This window comes from Eurosta solidaginis, chromosome 3, assembly GCF_040869045.1.
Source record: "Eurosta solidaginis isolate ZX-2024a chromosome 3, ASM4086904v1, whole genome shotgun sequence".
NCBI lineage: Eukaryota > Metazoa > Arthropoda > Insecta > Diptera > Tephritidae > Eurosta > Eurosta solidaginis.
Window position 1 is genome coordinate 62,636,367 of NC_090321.1, and position 13,500 is coordinate 62,649,866.

A 13,500-nucleotide genomic window follows, 5' to 3' on the forward strand; every position below is an offset into this window, starting at 1 on the left:
AAAGGGCCCAGAATACTGCCCTGGGGCACTCCGGAGGTGGCCCAAAATGGTTTCGAATAAACACCGTCAATATTTACAACATTACTTCTGTTGTGCAGGTAAGATTTAATCCACTGTAGGAACGTAGAGTGGAACCCATAACAAGCTAATTTCGCAATTAAAATTTTATGAGAAATTTTATCGAATGCCTTGGAGAAGTCTAGGTATATTGTATCAACCTGAAAACCCCGCCTAAATGCCGCGTAGCAATCTTCAGAAAAGACAGCGAGGTTCGTTAATGTGGATCTGGCCGGGACAAAACCATGTTGATTGGCGCAAATCAGGTGTTTAATACTAAAGCAAAGCTTGTCATTGACAACACATTCAAAAAGCTTCGAAGTTGTAGACAATTTGGAAATAGGCCTGTAATTAGAAGAGTTACTTTTGTTGCCAGACTTAAAAATGGGAGTGACGGATGCTTGTTTCCAGTCATCAATAAAAATACCCGATGCCAATGATTTATTGAATATAATCATTAATGGTCCTACTAGCGAGGGACAGTTTTTCAATAGAATAACTGAAAGATTGTCAACATCAGTTCTGGAGGAATTTTTAAGTTTTTTAATCCCCTCAACTATGTCTGCCTCAGTGAGAGTAAGTGACCCAAAATTATTATCGGAGGGAGACTTAATTAACTTGTGTATGTTATCTGTATCTTCCACAGTTAAATCATTGTCTGTGATAAAGTTCGCCGAGAAGAAGTCAGCAAAGAGATTAGCAGCCTCATTAACAGAGTTGGCAGTAATATTATCGTAGCTTACTGATTTCGGTATGCTAGATACGCTCTTCATGGAGTTAATGTAATTCCAAAAGCTCTTCGGATTGCTCTTGATGTTTACCTCAAAATTTCTGACGTACTTAGCATATAAAGACTTATTAAGATTGTTAAATTGTTTCTTATGAACAATAAACAAATCATAAAATCGACGCTGATTAGTAAACTTATATTTTTTAAAGGACTTGTTTCTCAAATTTTTTAGATGTTTGAGCTCACTATTGTGCCAGGGAGATTTATAAATTTTATTTTTATATACCGGCACGATTTTTTCGCAAATCTTATGAATTTCATTTTTAAATACATTGAAAGACTTTCTAACTTCACTTTCGCCAAGCATGGCATCCCAATCAACTCCACGTAAAGCAGAACTTAAACGATTAAAATCACATCTTCGAAAATTTAACGATGTTTTCATATTTGATGTAGGAATACAGAAATACTCAAAGAACTGAATTTCAAGCTTTAAGGGCAGGTGATGAAAGTTTGGTGGCGAAATTGAAGACGCAGGTTCCGAGATAACAAAACTATTATTATTAGTTACAAAAATTAAATCAAGAGTGCGGTGTAAAGAATTATGGAAACTATTAATTTGAGATAAACCAACCCCTCCAAAATATTGTAATGTATACTGTGAAAGTACATAATCACCCTTATCGCGAAGTTCACCCGGAAAAGTGTTCGCCTTCACTTCTTTTGTTCGGGTGAACTTTTTCCGCCTATCGGCAATTTCGGGCGAACAAAAGTTCACTTCGAAACAGCTGATGCTCTATTGCGAATTGGCAGTGAGCAAATAATTTACTTACAATTGTGTAAATTTTGTAACCAAGCATACATTTCCTTAAAATACAACAAAAAAAGAAATAAAAAATGTAGAAAATAATGTTTAGTATTGCACTTAGGTTGGTATTGATTGAGCGTGAGGAGAATATACATAAATGTGAAAGCGGTTCGGAGGCAATTAAGGGAAAGTTCTAACCCCTTGGAGCTAAATGATTCACTGTAAGCTAAAAATTACTATTTTCAGCACTTTTGAATAACAAGTTAATTTTTTTCAATTAGTTTTCGCCAATATTGCAAGGTAAACAAGTCGGCATTCTAATATTTGCTAGTTATTCTTACCACTCCTTGCCACCATTGAAGCAAAAATTTGGAGTTCCACTAATTGTAAAATTGGGTACATGTCTTCTTTTTTTCGCATAGGGAAAAGGCGTCGGAAAGGACCATGAGTGGGTCTTGTTTCAGAGAGGTGCTCAACATTTTGGAACCGTTGCTTTGTCCACAATGGATAACTTGGCCAACTGATACGTTGACATAAAAAATAGAATTTACAGCAATACAGGAATTTCACTTCTTCCAATCAGCTTCCGATTGTGCATTATTTATTGATTTATTTCTAATAATAAAAGAAGAACATATAATTATAAGAGTATCAAATTGCAAAACAAAAAATTACTTAAATTTTGTTTTCCTCTCGTTCGCCTGTAAAATATAAGTGAACAAATTTGGGTGTTTCTTTCGCCCGAACAAAGAGTTGCCGATAAGGTGAAATCTTTTTCGAACACGAAACATTTTTTCGCCATCCTCTGCGATAAGGTGAACAAAAACTGTGAATATTTTCGGGTGAAAATAAAACTCGCGATAAGGGTGAATGTAAACAAATATGTATAGCAAGAGGCAACACTTTCGAGATAAAGCCCCGAAACATAAGCAGATTTTCATATAGATGCGTTCTACTCAATCTTATGCATTATGAGTAGTTTGGTGGTTAACCAAATATTTAAATATTTATTTTTAGAAATATTATTTTATTTACTTGAGTTTAAATATTTTCCAACTAATTAGAATTTTCTTTTTTTGAAGTTATTCAAAAATTTTAAGTTAACATGAAAACTCAATTAAAAATTATTTTAAAAATAAAGTAAAGAATACAAAGTATTTCACACTATATTTACTCCCCCTATTTTCTTTTTTTGAAGTTATTCAAAAATTTTAAGTTAACATGAAAACTCAATTAAAAATTATTTTAAAAATAAAGTAAAGAATACAAAGTATTTAACACTATAAGTAGATTGCACGCATTTTTATGGAGAACGGTAGAATGAGCGACACTGGCGCCATCTGATATTGAAAAGTAGCCATCTCCCAAATTTTGTTACAAGCAAATCATAAGAAGAATAATGTGACATTTGTTTTGGTTAAGGGTGTTGACACACTTTGCAAGTGAAATTATTTTTCCCACTGGTTGGTAAATTTTCTAACATTTTTCGCCGGTAAAAACTGTAATATAACAAATGAATACGACACAAAATATGTTAGCAAGTATCTTTGTTGTAAGCGGATAATGTTTATATCAGTGCTTCGCGAAATTTTGTATGTGAATGGGCAAGGCGTAATAAACTTCAATTGCCACGTCTGAAGTTCCTTCATATTTACAAACGCAACATCTTGGTTGATTGTGGCGATGTTATTGGAATGCATAAGCTTGTGTTAAACGCTTCTATATGAAAAATGTAATTGTGGCACCGCCTATAGATATAGACTTCCATATATTAAAATCATCAGTATCGAAAAAAATTGATTGAGCCATGTCCGTCCGTCCGTCGGTCCGTTAACACGATAACTTAAGTAAATATTGAGATATCTTCACAAAATTTGGTACATGAGCTTATCTGGTCACAGAATTGGTATTGAAAATGAGCGAAATCGGATGATAACCACGGCCACTTTATATATATATAACATTTTGGAAACACAAAAAACCTGATTATTTAGGAAATAATACACCTAGGATGCTGAACTTTGACATGTGGACTGATATTGAGACTCTTGATAAAAATTAGAAAAAAAAATTTTTAAATGGGCGTGGCACCGCCCACTTGTGATAAAATCAATTTTACAAATATTATTAATTATAAATCAAAAATCGTTAAACCTATCGTAACAAAATTCGGCAGAGAGGTTGCCTTTACTATAAGGAATGCTTTGAAGAAAAATTAACGAAATCGGTTAAGGACCACGCCCACTTTTATATAAAAGATATAAAATAAGCTATATCTGCAAAAAGAGCTTTATAACAATGGTATTTTATTTCCCAAGTGTGATTTATAACAATAAATAGGAAAAACTTCAAATTTAAAAAATGGGCGTGGCACCGCCCTTTTTATGACTAAGCAATTTTCTATGTTGCGGGAGGCATAACTCGAAGAAAAATTAACGGATCTTAATAAAATTGGGTACACAAATTTTCCCTATAGCAGAAAATATTTCTAGTAAAAATGGACGGGATCGGTTAAAGACAAGTTTTATTGTAAGAGGAAATGGGGAGACATTTTTTTTTAAACGGGTGGTGCCACGTGTTATGTAGAAAAGTAATTTATGTTTACTTATTTGCGCTTAAAATTCTTTATTTTTCAGTATTGCCTTTTTCCAAGCAACAGATTTTGTGTGGTTACATCGATGTTACCACCTATTTTAGTGGGTAAACAATTATCCGGCTACTTTCGTGGGCAGAATACCAAAAGAGTGCAAAAGTTGCCACATGAAGAAAGTTGCCGTGGTGAAGAAAATTGTTACCACATTAGAATCAGACTGTTAGTAGATTGTTAGGATAACTGGATTTTGGTTACCACAAATATTTGACCGGTTAAACTCATACAGTAGTTCCAAGCGAAACTCGTACATCATGTGTCCTTCTATTGGAACATTACTTTAATTTCGTTTCAATTTTAATATTTTTCGCAAAGAAATCTTAGTTCAGAGCGGTAGCATTGTACGTTCTTAAACTTGTATCTATCCATTGGGAGTTCAATAACATTTCGAAAATTTCAAAACTCTTGAAATAAAGGAACCGATAACTCAATTTAGGCCGGGCTTCTCTGCCAATTTGAGTCGTGCTTCTTTTTAATTTTTTCTACAAATTGGCGGGAAGGGTCCTACATGTTTTACGTCGACTCCGAACGGCATCTGCAAAGCAGATGAGTTTTCAATCAGACCATTTTTAGAAATACTTTCGGAGTACTTGCTTCTACCACATCACGGAGGCCGTCATAGTGAAATATACTGAAATTATCAGCCCAATTCTAAACGAAAATTCCGTGCGAGTTTTTTCCCTTCTCCCATTCCTCGTATTCTAAATAAAAATTCCTTGTGAGTTTTTTCACTTCTCCCTTTCCTCGTATTCTGAACAGTGTTCGAAAAAGCGGAAACGCGTTATGGGAGAAAAGCAGGTATTATGAATGTGAGGGAGAGGGAGATTTCTCTGCCATTTCATAAGAGTTTTTTCACTAGTTAAATTAAAGTGAATGTATAAAAATAGTTAAAGGAAATTGGTTCTTTTAAGAAAGAACACTTATTTGTACAAATTTGTGCTAAAATATGTATTTACATTCTACCACAATATTCTCACTGTTAATACAACAACAACAACCACAATATTCTTTATTTTAAGCCGAAAAGTATATCATATCCAACGGAAGAGCTCTTCGTATATTTGATGCAGCCATCCAGAAATTGTGCAAGGATGTTTAAGAAGGCTTAAATAGGTTTTGGCATATGATGAAAGACTAATTCAACTCGACTTGGCCGCCAGAAAATAGTTTTGCTGAATGAAAGCAGGCAACTCCGGCGGATTTGTGTTATCCCGCCGTCTTCTTCTTCTTATGATCTTCTGTTGATGTTGCTGTGGCACCAATTCCTTACTCATTTCAGTGAATACCACATGAAATGCAATACTATGCATTGTTTATATTTTATTTCTTAATTTCAAACAAATTCGCAACAATAAATAAACTTTTCTATTTTTTAAACAAAATAAGAAATGCGCAACGAAATTTCAATTGACAAAACAGCTGACTTCGAAAATTCGAAATTCCTATTCCCCAATTATTCTTCTCCCTAGGAGAAAAGAATTGGAGGAATTTTTCCGCGGGAATAAAAAAATCCGCGAGAACAAAATTCCGCGAGAATATTTAGAATTGGTGTGTATATCTAAAGTTCAAAAATATTTCGAAAAATTTTCAAAACCTTTCAAATAAATAAACGTCTACTGCCGTCCAAAGCAAAAAGTCAGTAAAGTGTTAAAAGTGAAATTGGAGAAAATTGAATCTATTTAGGAAATTTAAGATAAACATCAAATTTTAAACCTTATTTTAACTTTTAAATATAATTTAAAATTAGTATTTGTTAAGGTAAGGAGAAAATTATAATGGTAATAATTTATTGGCATTCCTATAAACTTCCCAAAGGCAGCAAGTGAGCCTTACTGTATTTTTAGTTTTATAGCTGAATAAGTTGTAACCTAACTTTTAAATAGTTTAAAAGCGTCCCTGAATTTTTAAAATATTATTGTTTGACAAAGCATGGCTCAATTATATGGTTGGCTCATCTCATCAGCTGATTTTATTTATTTCATTGCATGGTCGATGGGATTGTCAAAAGGAGATGGCAAACTCAAAATGAACCCAACACATTGGCAACATTTTCTTACACATACAAGAACTGCTAAGTTTTAAGGCTCCATTACTGATACTTAGCATAGACTTGACTTGACTTGGCGTAAACTTGGCAATTATATGACTTGGCGATTATACTCCACTTAGCACATACAATCTGGCATCATAATCAATAAATGTCAATTTGTATGACAAAACGTCAAAATGAAATGGAAACAAACAAATGGCATCTCAAAATATAAACGTCACTTAGAACTTACATAGAAAATCAAAATTCAACAGACTTCTAAGTCAAGTTAAGTGTTGCTAAGTTTTGAGTAACCCTGCAAAAATCGCGAGTACTCCATGCATGCATGCATGGAGTACTCGCTATGGACCAACCGAGTGCTCCAAAATTAACCACAATTCATACAAAAAATATGGTCCAATTAACATTGCGATGTCCTAGGACTGGACCATTTACTCCAGCTCCGCATTACATCAGAGTAATCCATGGAGTAACCACATGGAGTACACATCGTGTAGTGATTAAAATCGTTAAAAACGAGCAATGATCGGCTAACAATATGTTCGTGTAGAAACATGATTTGGACCATTGCTGCATTACAGTGGAGTATAATGGTAAGTACTCCAGTGGACCACATGATCCAACGATTTTTGCAGGGAATCAGTAACATGCAGTGTTCATTTAACAGAACTGTAAGTGACAGTTCTCAAGTCAAGTCAAGTTTATGCTAAGTATCAGTAATGGAGCCTTTCCATACCATTCGCACCAACACCAATGCACAGATTTTGACAATTTGAACAGACATATTTTGTTATTGTACAGATGAGCCAACCATATAGTTGAACCATGTTGACAAAGCCTTTTTTTAATTTCGAAACGTTTTCGAAATTTTGAAAAATTGACTTGAAAGTCTGTTTATCGCACTCAAAATAAGTGCACATCAGTTCAAAACAGAGTAGAGCAGCTGGTTAAAACAAAAAGATAAGATTGGCATCCAGAGACGGCAGTCTGCTACTCGTAGCCGATTGCTCGATATTTTCTATGAGGTAGTCGCTGGGTTTTTTCGGGCAAGATGTCCGTCCATAAAATATCTTCTATACATTTTCGTGGCGTATTTGTGTTTATTTAACGATTGTATTTAATTAATTAATTAATTGTCTTTCCATAAATCACAATTGCATAAAGTGACTATACCGCATGAATAAATGGGAGGCAATTCAGAAAACTCTCTGAAAGAAAACACTCGTCACTCGTAGCAAACTGGTGGCTCTTATTTTGATTTATCCTCTTTGCTTTCATAACCAAATGTGTGTCCGTGGCAGCACAGGCGTATCCTATAAAAAAAGCTGCTCACAATAATTAACAGCTGTGAATTCCTAAAAGTGAAGAATCGTTTCATCCATTGTGACTTCATACAAGTGAAAAATCTTTCCGTTCCTCCATTGCCATACCTACCTGTGAAGTAATGATAGGGACAATGGCTGTCGTGAATGGCCAGAGAATGGAAGAAAGGGGTTTATTTTACACTTTTTTTACACACGGTAAATAAATTGAAATGACATGAACTCCCAATTTGTGTTTCAAATTTACTTTTAACAAGTAAGGAAGGCTAAGTTCGGGTGTAACTGAACATTACATACTCAGCTGAGAGCTTTGGAGACAAAATAAGGAAAATCACCATGTAGGACAATGAACCTAGGGTAACCCTGGAATGTGTTTGTATGACATGGGCATCAAATGGAAGGTATTAAAGAGTGTTTTAGAAGGGAGTGGACCATAGTTCTGTAGGTGGACACCTTTTAGAGATATCGCCATAACGGTGGACCAGGGGTGACTCTAGAATGTGTTTGTACGATATGGGTATCAACTGAAAGGTATTAATGAGGGTTTTAAAAGGGAGTAGCCTTAGTTGTAATTGTGAAGGCGTTTTCGAGATATCAACCAAATTGTGGACCAGGGTGACCCAGAACATCATCTGTCGGGTACCGCTAATTTATTTATATATGTAATACCACGAACAGTCTTCTTGCCATGATTCCAAGAGCTTTTGATTTCGCCCTGCAGAACTTTTTCATTTTCTTCTACTTAATATGGTAGCTGTCACACCCATTTTACAAAGTTTTTTCCAAAGTTATATTTTGCGCCAAAAAAGCAATCCAATCACCATGTTTCCCTTTTTTCGTATTTGGTATAGAATTATGGCATTTTTTTAATTTTTCGAAACCTTCGTCGGATTTCGCCCTTTTTTAATACCAAGATAAAGCGAGTTCAGAGTTAAGTACGTGAACTAAGTTTAGTAAAGATATATCGGTTTTCGCTCAAGTTATAGTGTTAACGGCCAAGAGGAAGGACAGGCGGTCGACTGTGTATGTTGTTGTTGTTGTTGTTGTAGCGATAAGGTTGCTCCCCGAAAGCTTTGGGGAGTGTTAATTATGTGATGGTCCTTTGCCGGATACAGATCCGGTACGCTCCGGTACCACAGCACCATTAAGGTGCTAGCCCGACCATCTCGGGAACGATTTATGTGGCCACATTAAACCTTCAGGCCATCCCCTCCCTTCCCGCCCCAAGTTCCATGAGGAGCTTGGGGTCGCCAGAGCCTCGTCTGTTAGTGAAACAGGATTCGCCGCGGATAGGTGAGGTTGACATAGGGTTTGGAGAAGCTATATATTGCGCTGGCAACCTGAAGGGTTGCATTACACACCCCTTGAATCTGGTATTTTAGTCGCCTCTTACGACAGGCATACCTACCGCGGGTATATTCTTAGCCCCTTACCCGCTGGGGTAGTCGACTGTGTATAATTACCTTCTTTTAAACGTGGGCGGTTGCACGGCCTTTGTCCAAAATTTTACTAATTTTCTATTCTGCGTCAAAAGGTCAACCCACCTACCAAGTTTCATCGCTTTATCCGTCTTTGGTAATGACTTATCGCACTTTTTCGGTTTTTCGAAATTTTCGATATCGAAAAAATAGGCGTGGTATAGTCCGATTTCGTTCATTTTAAATAGCGATCTGAGATGAGTTCCCAGGAACTTACAACATACCAAATTTCATTAAGATACCGCAAAATTTACTCAAGTTATCGTGTTTACTGACGGACGGACGGACGGGCATGGCTAATTTAATTTCTTTTTTCGCCCAGATCATTTTGGTATATAGAAGTCTATATCTATCTCGATTAGCTTATGCCGTTACGGAGCTCTGCTCAGCTGAGTATAAAAATGTCTACAGAAAATTGGACTACGTATTAATATTCTTTTTCAAAATCGGTAAACGTCTAGAACAGGGGTCGACTGCTAATACGCGTCCAAAAATATCGGGAGATGTGCCAAACGACGCGTATTGACCCTGACAACAATAATCCGAAGGCGGAAAATAAAGATTTTACGCCTGTCCGGAGATATTTGAAGTTGACAATATTCATGTGGTTGTTGTAATGTTGAACACTGAAAAAAATTTTGTGTACAAGGGGATTTTGCACGCATTTAACGGCCGAAGGCTGCCAACGCAGAAAGGTGTTCCGCGCAAAAATACTATGGATTCTACCCCCAGTTTCGGAGGAACCCGGAGTCATTTTTCGGTTTTTCGTTAATATCTTTGAAGAGTTAACATTTTTATTTCCCCCTTCGGATTATTGTTATCGAGGTTAATACGCGTCTTTTGACACCTCTCTACGTTTTTTTTTGGACGCGTATTAGCAGTTGACCCCTGTTATAGACTATTACCTTAAAATCTAGTTAATAGAAAAAATATGGAAAGCCATTTAAGCAAACATTAAAAACATGTAAATAAAGCAATATATCAGTTTGCTACAAAAATTTTGAAAAACGATATTGAGCAAATTTTTTATTTATTTTTATTTATTTAAGTAATCGAACAGCGATTTAACAGGTGGTTCTGTTTACTATTGTAAACGTTTTTTTTTTTCAAACATTCGGAAGTTGTGTGAATTCACACCGGTTTCATTTCTCCATCTGTCAAAGCAAATTGAGATAAAAGATGTCAGGAATGCCCAGAGAAAGGGAGAATTCTATTAAAAGGTTTGTTTTTTATTTGCTCACTGTGGATGAATTGAATTGACAATCAGCCCAATTCTAAACAAAAATTCCGTGCGAGTTTTTCCCTTCTCCCATTCCTAGTATTCTAAATAAAAATTCCTTGTGAGTTTTTTCACTTCTCCCTTTCCTCCTATTCTGAACAATGTTCGAAAAAGCGGAAACCGGTTATGGGAGAAAAGTAGGCATTAGCCCATTTTTCGATTTGGCAATTTTGGTATTCTGTGTTCCAATCTCTTTCGATCCAACTTCGAATCGTTCGATTTTGTATATTCTGCATTCCGATCGTAGTTCCGTTTTTCTAAGATACAGATTTGTTGGCTGAAAAATATTTTCTTTTTATTTTTTTATTAATTTGTAACAGAATTTTAACAAAAATGTAAGTAAAAGTTGTTAAGAAACGTGAAAGGCTTGATGATGATTGTTTCCAGGTCAAAAACAACATGTCGAAGCCCTTGGACGTATAGATTTTTTGAACCTAAATAAGAAAATAAGTCATAAACTTTACCACTTTTAAGTTTAATTTCTTACAATTCGTCACTCATCTCAAATGGATTACACCTTGGATTACGCCTTTCTATTCTCGCCTGGCCATTTTCGTATGCGTTGCCTTCCAACTCCACAAATAATGCCGCTGGTATTGATTCCAGTATAATAGACAGCTATAATTTGTGTCTGTTCGTTCTGCCGGAGTAGAGGAAGGTTAAGCGAAAACGTAAACAATCCTTGCGGAAAGAATAAATAAATCTTCATAAAATATTTTAGGCCAGTGCAATGAAATTACTTAGCATCCATAAAATTCAAAAAATGTCAACTATATTCGTGCAGGAATCCGTTTTAACAAAACTTGGTGGCCACGGCAGGGAATTGGCCAAAAGAACGACAAAAACACACACACAATTATGAAAGCAGTGCACTCAAAAAAATATAACACTGCGGCAATATATTCTATTGCTTTTTTATACAAAATACCATAAGCAACGGAAGAACTCTGGGTATATTTGATGCAGCCATCCAGAAATTGCGCAAGGATATTTTATGAAGGCTTAAATAAATTTTGGCATACGATTAAAGACGAATTCATCTCGACTTGGCCGCCAGAAAATTGCTTTGCTGAATGGAAGCAGCCAACTCCGGCGGATTTGTGTTATCACGCCGTCTTCTTCTTCTTATGCTCCTCTGTTGATGTTGCTGTGGCACCAATTCATTATTCATTTCAATGAATACCAAATGAAATGTAATACTGTGCATTGTTTATATTGTAACGAATTGTAGTATTCTTCTTATCCCAATTTTCTGCTAACGCTCATATCGCTAAACTGTTGAATAAATAACTCCAATATTCAATAATGCAAAATGGTCTTTATTACACTACTTCACAATAACACTTATACTTCGCAACCAATAGCGTGCTTAAATCAAACTGATTGGTCGTGCCTCAACTGGTGCTGCTTTTATACTCTTCGGTTTCCTCGTTGGCATATTTCTAGGCGTTTCTCCTTCTAGAATTTACTAGTTCGCTGAAGATTGCATACTTTTGTGAGTATCTCAGAAATATGCATGTGTATGTGTGAGAACTACTTTGCTGTTGATTGCATACTTTTGTGAGTAACTCTCCGCTGCTGTATGTACATATGTGTAGACCAGTGCACAGACTTTTAAAAAGAGAATGTTGGTAGACGAAAAATTAAAATAGTGGCAGAAGTTGGTAGATTTTTTTTTTCAAGAAAACAATAGCTACATTATATATTTGTTCAAAAAAATTCATATTTTATTGTAAAACAAATAAAGCACATTTCACGGAAATAACACTTAAAAAAAAAATGTAAACAAAACAAAAAAATTCATGTAAATTTGTATATATATAGCTAATGCCTATATCATACTTGCTTTTTTCCTGTATTTTGAGCTTGAAATACTGAGGAAACTTTACCGATACGTCTCATTACAACAACAATTTTCCAATGTATCAGTATTTTTCTGCCACAAAATAACCGACTTTGGCATGTTATCGTTTACTTAAAACTTTTTTTATTTTCGTTCAAAATTATTCATAAAAACCTGATGAAAATATAGCAGGAACATATTTGCGAGCTCATTTACTACATTTCTTTCATAAACAAATTAATTTCTAGTTTGAATTTGTGCACAAATTTTTCGAAATAAGAACCGAATTTCAACAAAAAAATTTTCAGAAAGAAACAAAAGAAAAATCTAGTTCTATATCGGTGCTATTAAATGCAAGGAACAAAATCACCTACAAAGTAAAATTTTTTTATAAAATCTTATTAATTCAATTGGAGGCTGTAATAAAGTCCGTCCGATACAATACTCTTTTATTAATGTTTGATTGGAAATGCTTGAAATTTTTAATCCATTTTCTTGTGAAATGGAAAAGCTTTAAGTAAGGGAACAATCATTGTCATTTGACTAGACTTAATATTTTTTTCATCAACATTTTCCAAAAGGTGTAACTTTTCGTCTTCGAAATTGAATCGTTTCTTAATTTCCTTACAAAGGCAAATGTTGGTACATTTTTGAGCTTTGGTGGTAGAAAAGGTAGAACATGAAAATGGGCTAAAAAGTTGGTCTACCCACTTTATTGGTCCGTGCACTGGTGTAGACATAATGATTGATTCGTTTATGTAGATACAAGTGACTGCTTAGTATCGGCTTAGAGATGATAGTATCCCTTAGTGTTGCTAATATTCGTCACAATATTTTATTTCTTAATTTCAAACAAATTCGCGACAATAATTAAACTTTTAAATTTTCTAAACAAAATAAGAAATGCGCAACGAAATTGCAATTGACAAATCAGCTGACTTCGAAAATTCGAAATTCCTATTCCCCAATTATTGCTCTCCCTAGGAGAAAATAATTGGAGGAATTTTTCGGCGTGTATAAAAAAATTCGCGAGAACAAAATTCCGAGGGAATATTTAGAATTGGGCTGAATATTTTGATATTCACTTTCAGAAACTAGTTAATGCAGCACTTTAAAACATGCACATAATAGGCATCATCTGGTCGGAAAGATCCTGGGCCAGATAATTTGTTAATTTCTTGTCGTTAGTTTAGACACATTCCCTTTAATAAACCTACTTTTTAAATAAAATTAAAGAAAACATTTTTTTTCTAAAATAAGCTTTTATTATTGGTTAATAAAAT

At 34.8% G+C, this 13,500-nt stretch overlaps 1 protein-coding gene and 1 long non-coding RNA gene across 3 annotated transcripts in view; both read left to right on the plus strand.

Annotated features, from left to right (window-relative positions):
• The window catches only part of LOC137243827 (centrosomin-like), a 148,535-nt gene that overhangs the window by 7,553 nt on the left and 127,482 nt on the right, over positions 1-13,500 (plus strand). The gene's annotated exons all lie outside the window — the stretch shown is intronic.
• Positions 1,626-2,277, plus strand: LOC137246408 (uncharacterized). The gene is made up of 3 exons (XR_010951471.1): positions 1,626-1,816; positions 1,877-1,895; positions 2,018-2,277. It is a non-coding gene; the product is annotated as an uncharacterized lncRNA (long non-coding RNA).